Below are 17,763 nucleotides of genomic sequence, written 5' to 3'. Positions count from 1 at the left end.
CTAAAAATGAAGATCCTTCCTGCGTTTAGGAAAACATTTTTTTAAAAGGAAAAAAAAATATTGTATATTCTGTACAGGTGGTTCACTCATTTGGGTCTACTTGGTCTGTCTAGAATAAAACCCAGCAGACTTCTTTTTCTGTCAGATGTTGGCATGTTACACTGGTTGTACTTTGTCCAAAAACTGTAATTCATTTCACTGTAGTTAACTTCATCAATTTGCTAGCTTGTTTAATAAGATAGTAACAAAATTTAAATAATTTAATAAATGGTTTTTCATGCAACACGAGCCTGTATTATATGTTCATGAGTGCAAGAAGAACAGAAAGCTTTTCCAACATTGAAAACAGTATTAGCCAAATGAGCACTATGGTTCTTCCTCCTAACCCTTCTTGAAGGTTTGGGGGACCCTCCAGAGCTCATCTTCAGGAGACATAAGGGGTTACAGCTGAGGAAATGGGAGTAGAAAGAGGAAATGCCTTTTATTTGCACATGGGAAGCAATTGGTTTTGGATCCAAGTCATTGTCTCTGTAATACAGAAGCATTAAAGTAACCTTACAGTGGTTTGAGTACTTTTCCGACCCTTCTAACTGAAGAGATGGCATGTGTATCTGTCTGTCCTATGCTTTCTCCAAGACTGTTTACAGTGCATTACGTGGTGTAATCCATCAGCCAACTTTAATTTCACAAGCTATTCATTGTGTTTAAACAGTCCCTTTCTTGCATTAAATATTTATTGAAGTCTTTGGGCAGAATACATTAAAGTGGCAGATGGGGGTCATTTTAAGCATTTTCTTGATTGAAGGCAAGGGACCCCTGTGAATTTGTAGTCTGCTTTCAAGGAAAGTTCACTGTGCCAAAGGAGGCAGCAATTCCACCAATTCCCTGCACTGTGATTTCAGAAGGCAACGAGTGCCTGCAATCTTCATGCTTCAGCACCTTTCATTTCAAAATCATTTGGAAATGCAATGGAGACAGGTGAACAAAAACATTTTTCAGTTGCATTGCCTATTAATAATGTAGATGACCTGAGAGTCTTCTACATTAAGATTACTTTCCTCATTGATTTTTAACTCATGCAAGCTATTTGGAAAATCAGGCTTTTGATATCTGTCCAATTGGGAGGTGTCTCCCCCCCCCCTTTTATGGAGGTGTCTTTTGAAGAGTGGGGCAGCGGTACCTTAGGCTTCCCACAGAGTGTGAATTTCTCTTCTGATGTGGTAGTGAGAAAGCATCTCTGGGAAACTAGAAATATTTCAGAATAGTACAATAAACTTTCTGATGCAGTCCAGAATCTTTTGGTATCTTAAAGACTAAAACAAATCATTATATTACATTTCTGGGCAAGAGCCAATTCCTATTAGTAGTATAGGTAAGATTTCGCCCACAAGAGTTCATGCCTTAATAAACATGTAAATCTTTAAAAGGCCATGTGACTCTTTGTTTTTTCAAAAATAACCATTGGAACTTGCTTGAGACAGTTTTTTTTTAAAAAAAAAAAAATAGATAACTGGATACTATTTGCGTTTTGCTGGAGAAAGAGCCATTCTAGAAGCAACAATAATGTATGCCTTCATCCTACAAAAGGCTGAATAAGGACAGGCTTTAGAAAAACAATTTATCCATAACCCAAATATTTTTGCTTTAGTGAAGTAATTTATTCATATTCAAAATCTTCAAGCTTGGTAAATAAGTGACTAGCTGCCTCAGGCAAAAAAAAATTTTTTTTTTAACTGATGCAGTGAGATAGAAGTAATTAAGAAACTTGTAGACTGATGGGTAATTAAATCCATTGGAAGCATTTTGTACCTAATTGCTATGCTCTAATCACAGATTGCTTTCTATTTGTCAAGGTAAATGTATATAATTACACAGTTCCTATTTTCTTTCATCTAAAATCATGTTACTTGGGTGAAATTTATTTTATGGTGTCGCAGCATGAGCATGAGAAATGCTTCTGCATTTTGGCTGTAAATTTTATATGCATATGGCATATTAGAAGTCAAAGAATCCTGCACTGTTATTTCAGCTGACTCTAAATTAACCATCTTTTTCATGTTCATAATCTTATTCTAGCATTCTGCAGCCCAGTTAAATTAAGGCAGGGATGGGGAACCCCAATCACCCAGGCCATCCAGCCTACTCCTCTGGCCACATCCCTCACTGCCTTTGCTCTACGCCCTTCTGTGGTGCTTTTACCAGGGCTGGAATGTGCTCTATAGCCCCTTGCTCTACCCACCTATTACATCCAGCCCTAGCCACCACTAGCCAGTGACTCCCAGAAAATGAGGCCCTTAGGCTGAAAAGGGTTCCCCACCCTTAAACTGAGGTATGCTCATAATGGGTATTGTCAACTTTTGGTCCCTTACACATTTCACGATTCTTAAGTTTACCAGGTCCGTGCAATGCCCCAAAAGCTACTTAAAACAACCACCACAACACAAAAAGCTCCTTCCTGAGAGCTAAAACAGTAACATATGGCAGAGTTGGATCCAAAGTTCCTGGGTTACCTGATTTAAATGACATCTCACTGACTTTCTGTCCGGTACCATCAGTTTTGCCCACATTTCCCAGAGGTCCTTGAACTAAAGAAGGTGGGACGGCCACCTGGGTGAGGGTGTGTGTTTCAGACTCCAACTTCCAGCCTTCAGGTTGCTGCACCTTACCTCATGTGGTACCAGCATGCTGTTTGCCCAGTAAGCCCACTGACTGAATTCCGTGGTTTGGGAGCACCATTCTGGCTGTAGTTCAAGCCTGCCTTAACAGTCATTCTGCTGACTCCATTCCCATCCACCAAGCTCACTGAAGCCCTCTTTGATCTTGCTTCTTAATCCAAATCACTAATATCTCTCAGGGGTGCGTACATTGATTCATTCCATGATCCTCTCCCTAACTGGTGTCTTGGATCTGACCTTTGGCTATGTAGCTCCTCTGATCCTTGTTCCTCTTCTCTGGGACCTGCTTCTTTCTTCTGGATCTCATGAATCATAGTACTCTTGCTGAGACCTAACAGTAGATGCAGGAAACTTGCTTCCTCCTGTGTTACCTTTTATAGAAACACAATTGCATACCAGCTTTGAGGACAATCACACACACACTTACAGTTTTTACTACTAGGAACGGAATGATATCTTCAGGGGTAGGATGGGGGTTGGATAAGGTACGGTCACTGTCCTCTATAAAAACTGCATGTGTAGACACTTGTTGTGGTCACATTTGGTTATTTTAACTACAGTAGTTGCATAGTTAAGATGGCTCACACAACAAGACGATAGCACTCTAATATCAAGAAGAAGCAATTAAATGCTAGTGGGTATTCAAAATGTTATTTTAACATGCTAATGTTTTAAAATTGCTAATGTGTTTCAACTGTAATCTCTTCTTTCAACGGCTTGTGGGAATAAACATTGCTAGCCAAAATAGGCTAAGTGAGCATTTTCAAGAGTACAGAGCTTTTTGAAGTGGTTATTCATTTGAGCCTCTTATCTTTGGTTGCATTTTAAGTTGAGTGCTGGAACTATAGTTTTTACGTAATTTTTAATTTAGATAAAAACATCACCATTTGTTTTAGGTTAGGTTGTGCATGTGCACCACCACCTCCTGTTGTCTTATACAAATGAAGAATGTTTCACTAAGCATTCTTGTGGCTACCTCTGTTAATGTTGTTGCATGGCAGTACCACAAACACTCACAGGAAAAAGCTAAGCTGATTTTAAAAATGTGTGGTTGGGAGTGAGTTGTTTATGTACATACTTATTTGGTGCTAATACAGCTGCTTGATTTGTTTGTGTGATGCTGGAAGCAATATTGGGGCAAGAGGTGTGAGTTTGAAAATGCAAAAGTTGGAAAGAAACATAGGCATAATATATCTAACGCAAGAGTCCAGATTTAGGCACCTTTTCTGCTTTGGGGATTTGGTTGACAGAGAGATTTTCTCTCGTAATTTCTTCCCCACTTTCAGAGTGGGATACTACAACAAAGCATATTACTTGTTAAAATTTCAGGCCCAAAATACATCTTCCCTGGAAATACAGGGAATATCTGGGCAGCACCAGTGACAACTCTACACATACATTTCCCCATGCACAGTCTGGGGAAAGACAAAACCTTTTGTCTGAATAAAGAGCTTGAAGGCCTTTCTCTCAATAGAGGTTGGTGCTGTTAAACATTCCCTAGCATTGACTGTGTTGTATTCCACATAGCAGGTTATGGTTCATTTATAAATTAATATATGCTGGCAAATGAGGTAAAGAGAATAAAGTCCTGAGTGAAAGGGCAGTATTTACAAGCCCTGGGCTAGTATGGCATTGGAATGAGAGTTTGTTGCAAATATCTTACCAACTGGAACATGGAGTTGGTTGATTCTTGCAAGACTCAAGTCCTTCCTTGCAGCAGGATCCTGTCTGTTTGCCCATGGAAACAGTGGCTATTAAAAAGCTGTTGCATGCTATAGGCTTCAAACTATCCTTGGAGTGAAGAATGAATGTTGTAGATGTATGCATTTTCTGCCTCCTTCATCTCCACTGTGCCATGTGACTGTGTGGTCTCTCCCTGGGTGCGTTTTATGTATAGTATGTCTACACAGTGGAATAATGGGATAATAATTTTACAATACTCTGCACTGATTTGTGACTTGGCTTCCTAGCATGAGTTATGGGGGTATTATTGCAGCACAACACTCTGCTTAGTGGCAGAGTTGTCACTGAATTATGAAACTAACACCTGGAACTTCTTTTATATGACGTCAAACCCATTAGTCCATCTTGCTCAGTATTGTCTGCACTGACTGTTATTAGGGTCTTGGTCTTTTGCAATACTACTTAGAGATGCCAGAGGTTGAAATTTAGGACCTTTTGCATGCAAATGATGTGCTGTGTCACAGAGCTAAGGCTCTTACTAGTTTGTGCAAAGAATACAGTTATTTCTACTTGTACTGGCTTGCTACTGAGTCCTATACAAATGCAATCAAGTTATCAGTCATTGATAAGCAATGCAAAATTATGTGTTGGGGAATATTGTTGCCACTTTTACAAACTGGATAATAATAGTGTTTTGCAAAAAAAAAAAGTTTGCAAACATTTGACATGTGAAATGCATTGTCGTGCTATGTTATATGCTGTAAATTAAGCTGTGTGGTAACAATCAGTTATGTGTGTGGCGTGTGCATCTCATACACACAAGTGCACAAAATGTGTCTTAAATGTGCCTCTTGCCCTAGCTAAATATGAACAGCAGAAAATGCTCTGCGGGTGGTCAGTAGATGGGTAATTTGTGTTCTGGATACAACAGGTCAGCATAGGCTGAAACTGGTTTCCAAGTTACAAATCGGAATTAGAGGCAGGCAGGCAGCCAAATAACTTGAGCAAATACTTAATACAATAGGCATTGTAAGGCACCCTGGCTATGAAATAAGTAAACAGCTTGAGAATTTCTAGGATAAATTACATGTTGTTCAGTTACTGAGATGGCTTCTGCTTTTCAGAAGTGAGGCAATTATCAAAAGAATGAAATTCTTACAGATTATCCTGTTCAGTTATGTCTGAATCTTAGCACCAACTTCATGCATAATGTACCATTTTTGGTAGCATGTGCTCTTGTTTCATTTATTTAAGTTAATGTTAACTTAAAATTAGAATGAGTCAGTTCTCATTCACGGGTTCAGTAATTTCATTGTGTCATAGTATGACTCTATTGAGCATAAACATATTGATACTGTATATCTAGCCATTGAGGTAATTTCTACTTTTCTTTTTCTCTTAGTAGACAACACTTTCAAAAAAATGTAGCAGAGCAGCACACAGTTTAAATATGCAACATTACAAACACATTAGCAAAAAACTAACTAAAACATAAAGCATAGTCAATAAATATTTAGGCCTTAAGGACACCACAGTAAGCAGTAAGCCAAATCCAAAGCATTAGTTATGAGGAGTGTGGAGGATGGGCGCTCACCCACCAATGTTTGGTCTCACAGTTTTGTGGCCTGCAGTGATTGCACTTTGGCTGCACATACCTTTTTGCAGACAGCACATGACTGTATGATCTTTGAGGGCTTGGCTTTCCTTTGCCCCCATTTCACATATATTTTTTTCCTAGAGGAAATTCCAGTTTAATGTTACCTTGCCAGAATGGAAACTGAGGCCCCTTCTGTGCAGATGTTTCCTGAAAAGGACTAAAGTTTCAGAGTTGAAAATAAAGAGAATGGGTCATTCAGTTTTCTGTATGTTTTGTCTACAAGAGAAAAGATAACCACAAAAATTAATTAAATTCCAATCCAGGTTCACAAAAGTGATGATATACGATGATGAATAACTAAAAGTCTATTCTTTGTTAAGGGCAAAATGTAGTGCTATGCAGATGTTGTTGGACTACAACATCCATCACCTCCAGCCAATTTGGTCAATGGTCAGGGATGATGGGGGTGCAAAGCACCCATAGAAGGTTATGGTTAGAGGAGTGAATTCCAGTAGATGGGATATACTTTAGTTTTGCTTTCATAGTTTGGGCTTTAATTTACCATGTTGAGTGACTCCTGATGTAGATAATAATATGCACCAAAAAAAGGTTAAAACATGTTTTTATGAAAGAACACGCTCGGTGCTTCTCAACTCATGGCCTGACATTATTTTTTAAGGAAGATTGCCTTGCAAACATGTGTATGTTAGGAGAACTTTGTGCTAAAATGCTGGCTAATTTTCATGAGGACTTAAAAAGAAAAATCTCACACTGATGTGGAAATACAGAGAACTGAAAATAAGATTGGGAAACTGAGTGAAATTGAAATTGACAATTTGCCGCACCTAACCGTAGGCATGGAAGTGGACCGGCAGTGGACCAGCAGCAGCTCACCAGGGTTTCAGGCAAGGAATGGGCTCCCTCTTTTCCCCCCACCAGCCCTTCCTGGAGGTGCCGTCCTCCAGAAAAAGATGCCAGTCCTCAAGGATCTGGGCTAAGGGTAGAAGCAGAGAAGGGGGATGTTGATCGCTGCAGCATCCACCAGCCCCTTCTCCGCTTCCTGGTGATCAGCTTTTAAACCACCCTTCATGCACTCAGGATCCCAAGGTGGTTTACAAGATACTGATTGAAACACCAACAATAAAAATCAATTCAAACAAGATAAAACAACAATAAAAAAATTAATACACAGTGGCGTGTATTCACACAATGTGGTAAGCCAGACTCATGGTGGGCCAGGTGAGAGCTTAACCACAAACTTTGGTTTGGCTCAGCATGTGCATGAATAACACAAAACAAAAACTACTTCAGAGGAACAAAGCCTCTTTTGAGCTCCTCTCCAGAAGCCAGCACTTTTGCGTGGTCCTAATAAGCCATAGTTTAGATAATTGTGCCATGAAAACCAGGCCAGTATAAATACAGTAGCAGTTAAGTTTAGGATTCCACTGTTAAAAAATCCTAATTCTGGAGATTTATTAGAAATAGCTTTAAAAGTCTGCTTTCAAACCAGCAGACACAAATATATTCTGTGAAGTAAAAGTACTGTTGGGCCTTGATTGAAAAGGCAATAAATGGATTCACAGTATATTTACTAAGCTAATAGTTTTTCATATTTTAAGTCTCTCAAAGTTTTCAATTTGTGAAAAATGGATAATAATATAACCATTCTCAAAATAGCAGATGCAGTTCCCTGTTTACTTAGATTAATTCACAGTGACTAGAAGTCTCTTTGGAATATCTATTCCTAAAAGCAAATTGACAAAAATCCAGCTCTTCAAGTAGGATTTTTAAAAAGAACTCCTTTGTTCAAAAGTCAAATGTATGTATGCTTGAGGTTTAAATTTTTTAAGGGATATATTCTAAATTGTCTTTAGAATATAAGCTGTTTCATAATGATTAAAATATTCAATAGCGCAAGACTCCTATGAAGATTTAATTCCACAAGTTTTTCCTTTGCTTCTGAAGTTTACTAGTTGTGTTCAGATGAAACACTAAACCAGTGGTAGCCAACATGGTGCCCTGCAGACATTTTGCACTACAACTCCCATAAGCCCTAGGCAGCATGGTCAATGTTCAGGGATGGTGTGAATTGCAGTCCATATCATTTGGAGGGTATTTCATTGGCTATCCCTGCTCTAAACTATGGTATATCACCATGAGAATAAGCTGCAGCAAACCTCAGGTTTGCATACCCTAAGCTGCGGGCCATAGTTAGCTTCAACAAGCTAGTTTCATAAACTGTGGTTCAGTGTTTGAAAGCAGTGGCCAATCTGGTGATAAAAGACTAGACTATGCATGGAGGGAACTGCAGCCTAAGGTTGGAAAAGAGGTGATACTAGCTACTTTAAATGAATTCAAATCTCCAGGCCTCATGAGCTGCACCCAAGGGTACTAAAGCAGTTTGTGAATGTAATCTTAGAGCCTTTATCTATAACCTTTGAGAATTTTTGGAGAACAGGTGAGGTCCTTGCAGACTAGAGGTGGGCATATATTATCCCTATATTTAAAGGGGGAGGGAAAGAAGACCCAGGTAACTAGTACTGCCCGGTGAGTTTGACGTCAACACCAGGAAGGGTCCTAGAAGAGATTTAAACAGTCAGCCTGTAAGCACTTAGAAAAGCATGCTGTGATTACTAAGACTCAGGTGGGTTTCTCAGAAACAAGTCGTGCCAGATGAATCTCATTTCTTTTTTTGATAGCTTGGTGGATCAGGGGAATGCTGTGGACATAGTGTATCTTTACGTCAGCAAGGCTTTTGACAAAGTCCTGCATGATATTCTTGCAGAGAAGCTAGTAAAATGTAGACTGGATGAGGTAACTGTTAGGTGGATTTATAACTGGTTGACTGACCAAATGCAAAGAATGCTCATTAATGGTTCCTTGTAATGCTGGAAAAAAGTGGTAAGTTGGCTGCCACAGGGTTCGGTGGGTTCTGGGCCTGTTATTGTTCAATGTCTTTATAAATGACTTGGATGAAGGAATTGAGGGGATGCTCATCAAATTTTCAGATGACACCTAACTGGAAGGGGCAGGGGGAAATGCTTCTGAAGACAGAATCAGGATTCAGGATAACCTTAACAGAGGACTGGGCCCAAACTAACAAAATGAATTTCAACAGGGGCAAATATAAGGTTATACATTTAGGTAGGAAGAATCATATGCACAAATAAAAGATGGGGGACACCTGGCTTGCAAGTAGTACATGTGGAAAGAATCTGGAGTTTTACTAGATCTCTAGCTTAACATGAGTCAACAGTGTGATGTAACAGCAGAAAAACTAATGCATCTAAACTGCATGAACAGAAGTATAGTGTCCAAATCAAGGGAATTTATAGTCCTGCTCTACTCTGCCTTGGTCAGACCACATCTAGAGTACACTGTCCACTTCTGGTCACCACAATTTAAGAAGGATATTGACAAGCTGATTTTGTTGTAAGATAAATAGGGTTTGAAGAAAATTCTTCTGCCTTAATTTATGTTTTTCTATCCTTTTTCCAGTTTTATGATTTATTTTTCTTTACATGCTTCATTTCTTCTTCCTTCTGGTTCCCTTCTCTATGTAATAATCATGTTGTGTCCAGGGACACAGTTTGATGATCAAAGACAAAAACTGCATTTTCCATTTTGCTATTATTTCCCTTTTTGAGTGTGTTTAATTATGTCTTGTTTTAAACAGGATGGGGTCGAACTTCAGACAATTCAAGACCTTTTAAGCTATTTTTTTTCTAATTCCCATAAGAGTAATTAATACCTTCAATAACTCTCAAGTAGAACCTTTCTTGCCACAGACATTTCAAGAGATAAAGAATAAGTTTAGCATACCTCATTTTTCTTTTTTCTACTTTTAATAAAAGGTTAGAAGGGAGTTGTATAGTAGATCACACTTAAAATGTAACTTGAAATAGTCTGAATTCATTGACTGTGAAACCATCCTACGAACTCTTCATTCATGTCAAAGATTTGAGCAGCATTTTTTTTAAAGTTGTAATACTCAGAATAGAACTATACATTATGAGTCAGATATGGAGGGGGCATCATTGCTAATATAGGAGTTGGATGCTTAACCCACCCACCAATACTCTATTTCAATGCCCCAAGCTCTTTTGAACCTTCTGTTCTTCATCCCCACCAAACCTGAATATATCGAACACTGAATATCAACTTACTGGTTTGCTGTGTATTAACACAGAAGAATCCAAAGGCTCTGGAAAAGTGTAAGCACCCTCACAGTGTCAGTTCTCTCCATTAATGTCCCCATCCCTGAATGTGTTTTTTTGTGTTAACTCCACCTATGCAGTGGTACCTCGGGTTACATATGCTTCAGGTTACATATGCTTCAGGTTACAGACTCCGCTAACCCAGAAATAGTACCTCGAGTTAAGAACTTTGCTTCAGGATGAGAACAGAAATCGTGCTCCATTGGCGCGGCGGCAGCAGGAGGCCCCATTAGTTAAAGTGGTGCTTCAGGTTAAGAACAGTTTCAGCTTAAAAGCAGACCTCCAGAACGAATTAAGTACTTAATCCGAGGTACCACTGTGTTTTTAATATGCAAATTAAAGCAAGGTGTTTAAAAGACTGCGGTAGTAACAAATCGTTTTCTCTATCATAAACTAATACTCTGACAGTTGTTTGACTTACGTTGTGATTGAATGTTGGTTTTCAAGACTAATATCCGTCTATTCAAATGGTAGTTGACAGCACGGACTACAGTCCTCAACTCTCTAGGAATAAATGTCATCGCAATAAGTAGGACTTATTCACAAGGAAATATGTATCAGCCATGGATGTATTTATTCCCAATCGAAGCAGTTTTTAAAAAATAATTAATTTTTAAAGCATGAATAAGTCTATATTTACATGAACAGTGTTTAATGATAATTTGGTATTACATAAATGTGAAACCCCATTTCATCTGGTTCCATGAAAACAAGTTTTTTAAACTGTTTGTAGCTCTTATTTAGTACTAAAAAGTTTAATCATCCCTATATCCTGCTGTGTGCATAAAACTGTTAAGATTGCCTTTAATTCTGAAAAATATGTGTCTGATGTTTTAGCTACAACAATACTGTACATTTGAGTATGTTTTGATATCTTGCCCATCAATACTAAATGGTTATTCTGTTATGCTACATATGCCTCTCAAGCCATCAAATGCATTCTAGTCTTACACATGTAATGGTTTGCAGCTATGTTACTGTTGCTTTTTAATGGCACATAGTCAGACATTCTACACCATTCAGTGCGAGATGTGTCACGATTTTATTTTAATTTTTTGGGTTTTTAAAAACCATTTTTAAAAACCCATTTTTAAAAATACCTGCCTTAAATCAGTCTACCATACCTGGTGCCCTCCTGATGCTTTTGGACTACAACATGCATCAGCCTCAGTCAGCTGGGGCTGACAGAACTGGAGTTCAAAATATTTGGAAGGCATTAAGCTGGGGAAGGCTGTCTTACTAATAAAATGGCAATGGCGCCCACCTGAGAGGTGCTGGAACTGACTTCTGGTGAGTTCCATGGGGGGGGGGGAGCCCTGAATGTGCATAACATAAGCCAGGGTTTCTGAAACAGTAAGCAAGAATATCTGTACAGGAAAATATGAGCAGGAAACAAGCTTTTGATGTACAGTGGTACCTCGACTTACAGACGCTTCAGGTTACAGATGCTTCAGATTACAGACTCTGCTAACCCAGAAATAGTACCTTGGGTTAAGAATTTTACCTCAGGATGAGAACAGAAATCGCACGCCAGTGGTGCGGCAGCAACAAGAGGCCCCATTAGCTAAAGTGGTACCTCAGGTTAAGAACTGTTTCAGGTTAAGAATGGACCTCCAGAACCAATTAAGTCCTTAACCCGAGGTACCACTGTACTCCTATCTAGTTTGATAGTACTGACCCCACCTGGGCATGAGGCATTCTTTGTCAAGCAGCTCTTCCTTCTCAAGAAGGAGAGGGCAAACATTTTATCTTGGACCTGCAAGAGGTGAATGTCTTAATATGCCCGCCCCCTGAAAATTTAACCTTGGTTTATCTATTGTAGTGAAAGCAGTTAGCCATCTTGTAGAGTCATTGAGTGAGGCAGGGAGAATGCCATAGGGAATATTCTAAATCCAAAGTATTTAGACCTTGTCTTCCTGAAGTGGAGCAGTACAAAGAATTATATTAGGGAACAAAAGAGAGCTAGACAGGCATTGGCAAAGTACTATTTTAGGCACATCCAACGGCTTGGGCATGCCTAGGAAGAATTTTTCCCTTTGAATTTGCCTTGAAGTTTGTATGTTATCCTGTCGCTAATGTGCTGCTTTTACTGATACTTGTTTGTTTTAGTGTAATAATACTAAATCTTTGTACATCTATGTGTGAATGGGGAAAGGAAATCAAGCCCTCTCCTCTTCATGTCTAGTCCATTTGAAATGTTGTATTTTCTGATCCATTATTCAACTTTTGCTGCAGCCTTAGAGTGGCCCGAGACTCCAATCTATCATCGTGATATATGACATAAATGAGTCTCTCTCACCCTTGCTCCACTTTTTTAAGCGTATGCATATTATAGATGGTACTGCTTAAAACAACAATGAAGACTTCTATGTCTGTCTGGGTTTCCTTTAGGGTCTGTTTTTGTTAGTAAAGTGTTGCTATCATACTGTTTGCAGTGATCAAGTGAGCCATTATAGATCCCCCTCCACTCTACTGAAGGTCCATCACTGCAAACTGTGAGACAAGGCTCTTAGTTTATACTTTGCTAGGCCACAAAAGCAGAAGTCCCTATAGGGGTAGAATGACCTCTTTTATAAGCAAATACAATAGTTTGCATTGTAAGGGGAAAGAAACAGGCTATGCTCCATTTATCATTTAATGATCCCACAGACCTATCTACTGAAGAAGAGAGAGAGAGCATACTTTTTAAAAAGGGCACTGCCTATATTTAAAATACCCTTTCTTTTACAATTAGTTTCTTCAGTCACAGAATATGTTGTTTTCATGCGTTATTCAGGCTTTTCTACTTTTTAGATAGTTTTCCAGTCTCTCTCTGAGGAGATGGGATTTGTTTTATTTTTATTTTTGAAAAAGTCAAATGACTTGCTTGTGATTCACATGTAGATACTGAACTGGATCTAGCTTAAGTCATTTGCACTTAAAAATCATTGGGTCATGAATGATTTTTCAGACAGATTTCTGTGAGACCCAAGTGTGACTTAGGTTGGATCCAGCACATTGACCTAATTCAAACATTATTGCCTTAATAAGCTGCGGTATGCAGCCCCTTTGCCCCTCGCTTTGTGGCACTAGCAATTAAACCAGGAAGTGTCTAGGAAACCAGGAAAAAGCCAGGATGTTAACCACCATTTGAAGTTGGTTTAGTATCCTGGCATCTTCTGATCCTGGTGATCATTGTTTTCCATTGTGGACAAAAGGAGAAACTATGGTTAATTAGCGACTTCATGGCTTGTTGAAAGCATTCACTGAAAGCAGTGTAGGGGCTGTATTCATGGGCAATTGGCTTGTTTATCTCGGCTTATTAAGTTGAAACATGATAAGCCATTTTGTCCACACCTGTCCCACCTTCCTTTGTTTTGGCCAGATCTCTGCTTCTTCTCATTCTCAAGTCCTGTCCATTCTTCCCTTTGTATGCTTGCCCATCTTCTCTGACTCATCTGGCCAACTATCAGTCTCTTGGCACTGATCTGCTTTGCTTCAAATACGTAGTTGTCCTCTGGATCCATCATGTCTTATTCCTTTGTTCTACTGATGCCAAGAAAACCAATATACCACTGTTTATTAATAATGTGTTTAATATAGTTGTGCAGAGAGCCAAGCTATGTATTCATTTCTCCTAAATGCAAAGTGAAAGAGGGTATACCCTCAACCCAGCTAAACGTTGGTCGACCTGGGTCTACAGTTTAGGATTTTAGTTTATTTTCTATGGATAGACATTTTAATGAAGCATGACGCAAAGAGGGTCCCATTCGGGACTTAGTCAGTCTTTCTACCCCACTTCAGAGGCAGGAGAAAAATAATTTTGTAATTCAGATTGTAGGTCCACAGTGAGCTCAGTATTCAGGCTAATCTCTTAGGAATTAGCATCCTACTTGATGGGCCAGGTTTCAGAGTTTGATAGGGAGAAAGAAGTTTCACAATGAATTTTTAAAAATGATCTAAAGTAGGAAAAAGGGACGCGGGTGGTGCTGTGGGTAAAACCTCAGTGCCTAGGACTTGCCGATCATATGGTCGGCGGTTTGAATCCCCGCGGCGGGGTGAGCTCCCGTCTTTCGGTCCCAGCTCCTGCCCACCTAGCAGTTTGAAAGCACCCCTAAGTGCAAGTAGATAAATAGGTACTGCTTTATAGTGGGAAGGTAAACGGCGTTTCCGTGTGCTGCGCTGGTGCTGGCTCGCCAGAGCAGCTTCATCACGCTGGCCACGTGACCCGGAAGTGTCTCCGGACAGCGCTGGCCCCCGGCCTCTTAAGTGAGATGGGCGCACAACCCTAGAGTCGGACACGACTGGCCCGTACGGGCAGGGGTACCTTTACCTTTACCTTTACCTTTTTAAAGTAGGAAAATGCTGCGCCTGGTTGAATCCAAAGGAAAGGAATGCAAATCAGCCTCTTAACTGCACAGAGAACAGTGTAATTATCTTGGAAAGGTGTAATATTCCTACATGTGCATAGCTTTAAAGGGAAATGCAATATGATTTTATTCATGCATGTTATGTTGATTGCACGAAATTAAATGCGACCATAACAGGTGTGTCAGAAGGAAGTGATCAGAAATGTCCTTCTGTCCCTCACTGCGCCCCCATTTTGCACTTTGTTTATGTTTCTAAAAATCTATTTTAAGACACTGTTTGGGCTGAAGGGATAGACCACTATGAAGCAGAAAAATAAAATTGCTTCTCCAGCCCTTCTTCATCTTGTCTTCTTCTTTTCTTTTTTTTAAGTGAGCCTGCTGTGTTTATTTTATTATTAGAAATTATGCAGCAAGTTTCTGCTTTTGGAAAATTAGCAGCTTCCACGCTTTAGATCTGAAACATTTGCCAAATTTTGTTAAATTCCTAAAATAGGACCTGCTTAATTATTATGTTTTAGTTTAGGAGTATGCACTTAATTGAAAACCAAATAATGTAGGTGGGGTAAGATTAACCTTAACAATGAGCTTCTGTTAGTTGGATTTGATTTCATAAGCTTTCCAGTCTATATCTGCCTTTTCCTTCTTAGAGCTAATGTTGTGTCACTGATGAATTCTATGGGCATGAGCAGGAATGGCAATTTTGGATTAATTATCCTTGAGACTGCAGGCAATTTTTGACAAACACTTCAAAATCAGGCTTATCCTTGGCAGATGGTCTTCTTTAAAATGTGTTTGGTATGGTGGGGGAGAGTTCTGTGTTCTGGAGAACATGGCAGGCTGCCAAAATAATTCTCTGCTGGAAAAGGAAGGGCAAAGTGGCTGGGCAATTATTGATAAGAATATGAGGGTGAGGGTGAAGGTCAGAGCTAGGTTTCACCCAAAGTAGCATTATGCAGCAAACCACTCTACAGTAGAATCCAGCCTGTTACCATTTCAAATGCTCATATGAAAGTTTCAAGTGACAGGTCAATGCTTTATGGTGTTCTTTAGCCACTACAATTGCAACTTCACAGATTAGCTGTGGGCTTTGACAATGAATTTTTTCGGTTTCTGCATTTGTTCCATCAGCATCTATTTAGACACATTAATACTGATATGTATTTATTAGCTTATCAGAAGAAACGGAATAGAAATTCTGTGCTCAGAAATCAACCAACTTTTCCCAGAGTGCAGTACCAGTGTCTCTATCACAAGTTGTAATGTAATGTAATGTAATGTAAGAATGAGAATGGCTTCAGATCAAGAATCTGTACTTTCTGAACATTAGTATGATCCATGAGAAATGGAAAGGCATTAGTTTTACTAGGAATTGCTCTTGTATTTTTTAAAAATGAAGACATTCCATTGTATCCCATAGCGTGGGAAGGTGAGACTGTGGATGTAGAAGACTAAGTAAAAATATAGGAAAACATATACAGATTAATATTTCAATCAGTACCATAGGTGCCGACTCCTAGGGACCAAGGCAGTTTTGACCCCCAAATTATTGGTGTTTCAATTCCAAATTATTGGTGATAAATTTTGAAAGGAGAGACCAGCCTACATCTACAGACTTTCTGTTGAGTCTGTTGATACCTGATGAAATATGTGTGGCATGATGTTGGAAATCCCCTGAAAAATCCTTAAGGAATAATAACCCAGGAAAATGGTGCCTGTGAAATAGTGATTACACTCATACTGAGTCAGTAGATAAGGAAGGCAGAAGTTAAACCTAGGAAGAAGTAGTTTTTTTAGTGTGTCACAATTTTCTTGCATACAAGCCAACAGACTATAGATTTCCCCCAAGTACTGTGGTATTACTAATTACTTTCAAATTGTAACATTTTGCTGTTGATACAGTTATATAATGTTATGATTTGGTTTATTGATTTTTATATCACAACGAAAAATAGTCAGCACACACCAGGGTGTACACAAACCCACATCAAACCATTGCTGGCCTGTTTCCATATTGTACTAGGCCAGGTGTGCAGCACCTGTAGTCTTCCAACTCCCATCAGCCCTAGCTAGCATAGCCAGTGATTCCAGGGTGATGCGAAATGGAAGCCTAGGACATCCAGAGGGCCACAGCTTCTGCACTAAATCATAGTTGAACTTCCTTTACATTGTTTGCTGTGATGTCTGAATTGAACTAATGTTTTTGATATAAAAACAGGCTGGGTAAAGCGGAGATTCTTTAGAAGTTTGTATTTGTGCTTGGATGAATAATAGACTTTCCCTGTTATTTAACGCCCTGATGGTAGAGCGGTAAAGACAGTTATTCCTGTTGTTGCTAATTTACTGTTGCAGCTGCTTCCTCTTTATACGATTTAATTTTCAGCCCACCAGGGGGCTAATGATCCCCACCTATGCAGATTTCAGAGAAAGCTGTTCTTTTCCATGTGAATATTGTTTTCATTCCTATTCATGGTGACTATTTCTTTACGCTCATCTGGCACCAGCAAGGCAGCATTCCAGAAACCCTCTTCACAGGTCAAAAATGTGGAACCATTTGACTGGGAAATTTATAATGAAGATTACTCTTCATTTTTAAAGCCTGCACATTGTTTTGATGAACACTTGCAACTGGAAAATAGTAGTTAATGTCCTGTTTATGTGATTTGCTTTATGAAATATTTTCGTATTGTTCGTTTAACTGGTTTTGATGTATGTGCTTCCTCTCATATAGTTTATGTGACAACATTATTGATTAAAATGGAAAGAGAGATTTTCCATTGATTAACATGGAAAGAGGGAAAGCATATGGACTGACATCATGCCAGAGTTTGGACAGTCTTTCCTATCTTTCCTATAGTTTATGAAGCCAGGAACAAGTGCCAGCATTTTCCCAGCTCAGCTGGGCTATGCTGGTATAAGCCCCCAGCTCTAGCTCAGCCAGAGAGACACTGGTGTAACTCAGTCATCCTGCTCAGCTGAGATTGGCAGAACTGACACTGGCATAAGCCCTGAAAAATGAGCATAGTGGGGCAGGACTTAACGCTGGATCCTAACTCCAATCAGCTCAGTCATGTAACCTAGCAACATGGCAGAATGCACTCTGGCAAAAAGGGTGAAGTCAAACTCTATTTTAAAGGCTTGTCTTCCCTCTGCCAGGCTTAGGATGGCTCAGCCAACAGTAGACTTGCTCCTGGACAGAGTTCGGATATGGCATACTTTATGTCGGTTTAATTTAAGATGGTGTA

The 17,763-nt window shown here is 39.3% G+C and overlaps 1 protein-coding gene across 5 annotated transcripts in view; it reads left to right on the top strand.

Moving 5' to 3' along the window:
• Positions 1 to 17,763, top strand: part of CDKAL1 (CDKAL1 threonylcarbamoyladenosine tRNA methylthiotransferase) — a 232,859-nt gene that overhangs the window by 134,050 nt on the left and 81,046 nt on the right. The gene's annotated exons all lie outside the window — the stretch shown is intronic.

This window comes from Podarcis gaigeae (genome assembly GCF_964106915.1).
Source record: "Podarcis gaigeae genome assembly, chromosome: 7".
Classification (NCBI taxonomy): Eukaryota; Metazoa; Chordata; class Lepidosauria; order Squamata; family Lacertidae; genus Podarcis; species Podarcis gaigeae.
This window is presented reverse-complemented; position numbering and strand designations above follow the sequence as displayed.